Raw genomic sequence first — 7507 nt, forward strand, 5'->3', positions numbered from 1 at the left:
CACCCCCACCCTCCTCTAGCTTATCTCTCCACGCTTCAGGCTCTCTGCCTTTATTCCTGATGAAGGGCTTTTGCCCGAAACGTCGATTTCGAAGCTTTTTGGATGCTGCCTGAATTGCTCTGCTCTTCCAGCACCACTGATCCAGAATCTGGTTTCCAGCATCTGCAGTCATTGTTTTTACCATGTGTGAGAAATGTATAATGGTGAGGAGGGTGAAGTGTAGCATAAAAATGTCAGGCATTCATGATGACTGGAAGAAATTGTTAATAGGTGAATGAGGTAGCTCTGATGAATTGAGCAGTGTCTGAAGTCAATGATGCGTTTGATAGAATATAGCATTTGAGAATTTATTCACTAACCTTGATAATTTTGACTTACTCATGCTAATGAACTTGGGCCAACAGGTCTTAACCTCCATAAGAATATGCTGGCACTGCCTTTTCAGTCTGGACAGCCTCCACCTCACAAGAGGATACCAAGTATCTTCCCCCCTTTGCACATCCTGTAACCTGTGATGTAAAAAATAAACACACCATTTATTTTTAAGTGGATTTTTGAATTTTGAATTAGTTACATACAGTTTTTTTCTGTGTTTGATGGTTTAATGGTTAAGTTGGAAGTTTTTCTGTATCCATGGTGATTTATTTTGAAACAGTTTGAGAGAGGTTGCCTCCAGAATTAATGAAAGTTTGATATTTAAGAGCATTTACAACCAAGTGAGGCAGACAGTAATACATTAACCTGGTTCAGTTAGAAGCTTCAGCATTTGTTCTTTCTTTAAAGTTTGGGAAGCAGAACCCACAGATAGAGGCGAAAAATGTTTTGGTTTCAATTTGGGGCAGTTCCACATAAGTCTTGGATGAAGATGGATATCTTAAACAGTGAGAAAAGGAGAAGAAAATTAACTGTGTTAACAATAGATGACCTCAGAATAAATGGAGTTTTATATAAGTGTCAGTCCAGGAATATTTGAATATAACCCTGAAGAAGTCATTTGAAGCAAGGAATTTTTAAGCTCAACTGTACAGAAGCTCCAAGGAGAGTCTCTCAGATTATCCAAACAGGGAGTCAAAGTCACAGGTAAATTAAGTTTATCGAGGAGTTAGAGATAGTGAGTATTCTGTGGTGGAAGTACTGTAGTGGGGTGTTACCTTGAGATCTGTAAAGGATTGTTTTGAGGATTAATAGGATTATGTGTTACTTTGTATTTCAAAACATTTAAACTTGTGTTACAAGTAAATAGCCTGGTTTTATTTCATTTTATCATCATTTCTTTTGCTTTTTAATTAATTTCTATTTTTCATTAAAAGCTTGTGTTTCAGTGAGAAACTGCCTCACCAAAATTGAAATAATACAAAACACAAACTACTGAGCCAGATTTCAATCTGGGATCTGACTTTTTCTGTAATTACAGCAGCTAGGATCAAAGTGAACCAGGGCAGTATTTGACAATCTTCGAGCATCTCTCCTTCTTTAGCGGTTTGCCAGTGTCCTGTTTCTACCCAGGTCTGAATCAGTTGCGGAATGATTTCCGATACCACCCCCAGCATCGGCATGCTTTCCTTTAAGGGGTTAGGCTGGCTTTAACTAGTACATCTAGCCTTTCACAATTTTAACTAAGCTGCTAATGCATTGCAGCCATTTAACAAAGTGGTGAGCACTAGCTCCACACTGCAGACGTTTTAAGTCAGTGGGAAGAATAAAGTTGGTGTATTTCTTACATTACTTTAAACAGACATGAATGAATCAAACAGCACAGTATTTGCACTTATTCTCAGGGGCTATCCAATTTAGCACCCCCAATCTCTCAGCCAAAATCTGTGTCGAAGTCACACCCCAAAACGTTTCAGTACCACGCTGGCTTGAGAAGATAATCTAATTAATATTCGTATCTGCTACAGCTGAAGAAATTGCTTTTCCTAGCTCAATTTTCCTCTCCTATTTGTAGGTATCTATTTACTATCCTCATCTCCTGAAGGAGTTGATTCTTCACTAGGGTTATATTCTGAAATGTAACCATATTCTCAATCTTCCATGCTCCTCCCAAGTTCTAGTCCTGTGCATGGAGACCTGGTCAACAGAAAGGAATAAAAAGGACTGAAATGGAAGATTGGGTGATTATTTGAACTTAGTGTTGAGGATGAGGGAAGGGCAGATCATAAAGTTCATACATGTGTACTTCCAGCAAGTTTATTGGTTGGGAACCATGACTAATTCCTCAACTCCAAGATGTTATAATGAATTGGAATGTGCTTATGAAATCTCCATTGAAATCAGCAACATTATCTCAATCAGGGACTGAAAGAAGTGTTTTATTATGTGTTTCTGATTGTACATTTTCTTCATAAAACTCCTAGTGCATCTGTAGTGTATTGAAAATTCCATTGAGCATTGTGTTCACTTCAGGTTACAAAACTCTTACATCTAAGTGCGAGAGCAGGGGGTCAGAAAGAGGAATGCAATGTTTGCATTCTGCACAAACAGCTTCATAGACACAGGTTTGACAGAAAGTAACATTTTGAACTGACAGAATTTAGCTGTACTGTAAAAAAGTACAATTCTGTGCTCGGAATTCACTGGAAAATGATTTGTTACCAACTTATTATTCACAAATCACTTAGTATTAAATGATGTCAGCATATGCTGTTCTAATTCGGAATGCTTCTTCCAGAGTCTTAGTGTTTGTTCCAAAGAATGTCACACCATCATTTAGTTTACAGTCGGTGTAATCTGATTAAATCAATTAGTTATGGATATGGTTGACCATTCACTTTGTTTCTCTCTTCTCTGCCAATGAACCAAACACTGACGTAGATTGCAGTGCAATAATGAATTGGCCTTAACTAACAATTGTTAATTTCTGAAAGCAGTCTTTCCCTCGTTAATAAACTATCATTATCAGATTTCACATAAGCATCGAGGGAACCAGTAAACTTAAGTGTTCAGTGATTAGTTGGAACAGCGATGGACTACCTCTGTAATTAGGTCATGGCAAATAACTTCAATTCCTTCGACACACATCTGTGTTTCCAACACAGTGAACAACCATTAAGTCCAAGGGAAAATATTTAAAAGCTCCATTGCCAACAGCCTCTGAAACCTATAGATATTCACCATTTAAGATTCATATTTAAATATATCCAATACAGCCAATGTTTTATGACAGTTTCACAGATTTAACAAGGCAGTATGAAAAATACGATTGGAAATTACACGTAATAGATGAAATAAGAATGCCTTTCCACTGGTTAACTATAAATCAGTAATGGGGTAATTGGGTCCATTTGGCTGTCGAAATAAGTGATTAATTTCTTCTGGTGAACTTAGAAAAGAGATTTTTTTTTCCATCCATACATTCTTGGCTAATTGCACGTTGCGGATGAAGTTGTTTGAACACTGACAGGACTTTGCCAAATGGGCTGAAAAGATTTGAGCCTTGGATTATAAACTAAATGCAATAAGACAACTTGTGCTCAACACAAGTTGGAAATGAATCCATAAACACAATTTATGATAGAATTTAATCAATTCAAACCAATAATTTCTATCTTAATGCTAAGTGCAGACCTGTGCTCAGAATTTGTGGAAAATAATTTCTGTTACCAAATTATTATTCACAACTACTTGAAATTTGTTTCCATTTAATTATCAATTAAGCCAGGATTATATTTGGATGCTACAGCGGAATCTATGATTTTAGATCTTTTTATCGTTCTGTCTTCAAATCTTCCCTAAGTTTCCCCAATGGGTGTCGAGGAGGCCTGATAATTGATGAAGAACCGAATTTAGAAAGAGTTAGAGTTATTGTGAGAGATGGCATTTCACAGATAGAATGGGCCTCAATGGTCATATCCAATCTGTAAACCTCTAAGTGTATCCCTGCTGAAGAAGCCTAGACAAGAGATTGGCTCAGTTGGGGATGCTTTGAGGTAAGAGGTCATGAGTTCAAGTCCCACCTCAAAAGACTTGATGAAGGAGCAGCGCTTTGAAAGCTAATGCCTCCAGATAAACCTGTTGGACTATAACCTGGTGTTGTGTGATTTTTAACTTTATCAAGGTTGAAGTCACACTTCAGCTCTCTTCTGAGAGATTTGTTTTTTCAGATGTGATGTTAAGTGAAGGACCTGAACTGTCATCTAGGATGTGTGCAAAATATATTCGGCACCATTTTTTGAAGAAGAGTAAGCAGGGTATCCCTGGTGTTATTACCAACACTTATCCCTCAATCAATATTGCTAGAGCAGATTAATGGTCATTATATTGTTACTTATGGAAATTTACTGTTTGTAAACTGTATTTTCTACATTCCAGTGTGCAAGAAACCACATTTTCCATTTTTCAGAACTATGAATCTATTATAAATCTGAATCTATTTTTACTTTTTGTTGAACACAAGCTGTTAAAGGAACAATCCAAAGATCAATTCTGTCCAACTAAATGACCAATATGCAGTGTTCAAACAATGCCACCAGGAATTTGGAGTGACATAACTAGAGAGTTTTGCAACTTACAATCAAGTGTTACATCTGTAGAGTTGCGGAAAACTATGTTGCTTTTTAGAAGCAGTAAGAGAGGAAGAATTGGAGAATGAGCAGCACTAAGAATTCTTTAAGGGGATCAAATGATGCCTGACTCCTGATTGGTTGACCTGTACTGTTTAAAAAGCTGTAGAAGCCAAGAACAATTGCTTGGAAAATATATCTAAAGACTGCAAACACAAAACATCCTATTCTCTCTCTCTCTCTCTCTCTCTCCTTCCATGCAGAAACAAAGACAAAAACAAAACAAGAAAGTATAAAACTCAAATAAGAAAAGACCCTAGATTCACCTGATCAACCATTAAATTGAGGGGTGATGCCACTATACAGACAACAGTTTGTGGTCGTTGCAAAAATCTAATGTACTATGTGAAAAATAACATTATACCTTTTTATCTGGAATATTGATCTTTGGTATTTTGTTTTCTTGTGTAGAATATGGGTGAAAAACAATGTGAGTTAAACTGTATTTAATCGGTGTTAATTGTGATTGAGTGTGTGTGTATTTAGGGTTTGAAGGGGCAGGGATTCAGTTGCATAAGTTAAACATCTTTTCTTTCACTGCTCTTATAACAGTTAAGTGGGTGGGATGAGGAAAATTCTGTTGCTGAAGAAATCTGGTGCAATGATTGTAACAAGGTCAGCCAGGTGGACTGCACAGCTTATGATATTGGATCAGGTCAACAGCCCCAATCAGGGAGCTCTGGCTGACAGATATAAACAGAAGTGTTAGAGGTTCTGTTTACTCAGAGCTGGCTCTGAGGAAGCTAGACTAGTTTCAAGGACACTCCACATGTAAATAAAGGGTGATTTGGTGATGGGATACCAGCCTTGGTGGAGTTATTTCACTGGTATGAATTGCTTTTGTTCTGAGTAACAATCAATCATACAGGCAAGTTAGTCATTTTGGTGGTTAACTGGGGTTTTATGCATTGTGTTGAATAATGGGACACAATTATTGATGCATTCTTCCCAGTTAAATTATGACAAGTGACTACACTACAAACATTTCAATAGTGGCAACACACTTTCAAATTCTTAAAGTGAAACACATATAGTATTTCATTTTGTATGAATGTACAATAGCTGCAGTCCTCTAGCCATTTAGCCAAGTATTTTGGATTATTTTTCTCTAAGTGAGGCCGTGGAGCTTGGTAACTATGATAGGATTGTGGCAAGAACCTTAATTAGATCTGTTCTCAATTGGCATTCCTGAATGAACACACCAAATGGGAGACATCAAAACATAGGAGCAACAGAATTCAGGAGATCAACTCATCATAGTCTTGGACTGACATGAATAAATTCAACATTGATTACAAATAGATCCTGAGAACTTCCTGCTATCTAACATAATATAATTCTAATAACCCATTAGAAGCAGGCAACAGAATACTATGAATGAAATAGTTTTAAGTAGGTTTCTTCCTCCATTCTATTGAAAATTACATATTCACTAATTACAAGATATAATTAACTAATGAATTAATTATGACTATATTAATGTGAGTCAATGGCCAAGTAGTATTTATCACTAGGCTGCTAATCCAGAGACCCAGGTAATGTCCTGGGGACCTGGGCTTGAATCCCACCATGGCAGATGGTGCAGTTTGAATTCAATTTAAAAAAACTGGAACTAAGGATCTAATGATGACTATGGAACTAATGTTAATTAATCAGGGAGAAATAATGTCTGCGTCACTAATTACTTGAGGAAAAGGAAACTGCTATCCTTACCTGGTCTGGCCCACATGTGACTCCAGACTCTCAGTAATGCAGTTGACTCCTAACTGCCCTCTGGGAAATTAGGGATGGGCAATATATGTTGGCTTTACCAGCAATGCCCACATCCCACAAATAAATTAAAAAGAAACTAAAAAAAAGCAAGAAAGCAGCACTAAAATTCCCCTGAGTCGTTACTATTAAAACCTGATAACTTTCATTAACTACACAGAGATGAGGTTCATCTCAATTAAATGCTGATCACCAATGGAAATGCGTAGACTAATCACAAGATTAGAATGGCTTTGAAAGCACTGAATTACTTTGGTGGGATCTGAGGCTCTTACCATCCCATCACCTGTGGACAATGTGAATAGCCTACAGCAAAAGAGACATTTACACGGTCAAGGGCAAAAGCATGTGTGGTTTCCAGATCATAATAGAAACCACGTTTATCTTTGATCTATATGGCATGCATAAGCCACACAAATTTCACTCTCTGACCTTAGGTATGTAAATATATATTCATTGTTAAATTGTTAAAAGCACTCGAAAATAGTATCACTACAGTGTACACATTTAAAATTCAGTTATGAAAATTGGATATATCTTTCACTCCTTGCTTAGTTCAATAGATATAACATGGTGAGATCCTGCAGGTTATACTTAGTTTTTACGGTTCGTGAAGGAAAAAAAATACATGATAAAGATTTTAAATACCTACTGTAAATTGTGGCAAATACATTCATCCAGCATATAAGATTACACAATCTTTCTCACCCCAGAAATCATGTTTTTGCATATATTCAATAGAAGTTCAGACTCAATTTTTCTCCCAACAAATGCTTGTTTTATTAACTAATACCTGTACACATTGAATCGAGAGTGTGGTGCTGGAAAAGCACAGCAGGTCAGGCAGCATCCAAGGAGTAGGAGAATCGACGTTTCGGGCATAAGCCCTTCATCAGGTGCTGTAAGTACAGGATATAAATATTGCAGAGGACACCACACAAAAGAAAAGCAGGTGCAATGTTGGGAAAGCAGAGATTTATCTGCAAGAAGCGGAACCACATTTCATGCAAGTGTTTAGTGACTAAAAAGCAAAGTCAGCCTATGTAGGTGACTGATGACGATATGTTGGATTGATGATTCTGATTAATCATTCTATAACATAGAACAGATTGTTGTCATCAAGTCTAAAGGTAATAAATAGTTTTTGACTATTAAAATGATGACAGCAGAAGGAA

The 7507-nt window shown here is 36.9% G+C and overlaps 1 long non-coding RNA gene across 1 annotated transcript; it reads right to left on the reverse strand.

Annotated features, from left to right (window-relative positions):
- Positions 1-377: 377 nt before the first annotated feature.
- LOC148145948 (uncharacterized) lies at positions 378-7176 on the reverse strand. Its single transcript, XR_015760996.1, has 3 exons — positions 7126-7176; positions 742-873; positions 378-509 (listed from the first exon to the last, which is right to left on the reverse strand). It is a non-coding gene; the product is annotated as an uncharacterized LOC148145948 (long non-coding RNA).
- Between the last annotated feature and the right edge of the window lie 331 nt (positions 7177-7507).

This window comes from Chiloscyllium plagiosum, unplaced genomic scaffold, assembly GCF_037043375.1.
Source record: "Chiloscyllium plagiosum isolate Xiang-an unplaced genomic scaffold, Cpla_swu_hap1 HiC_scaffold_22, whole genome shotgun sequence".
NCBI classification, from domain to species: Eukaryota; Metazoa; Chordata; class Chondrichthyes; order Orectolobiformes; family Hemiscylliidae; genus Chiloscyllium; species Chiloscyllium plagiosum.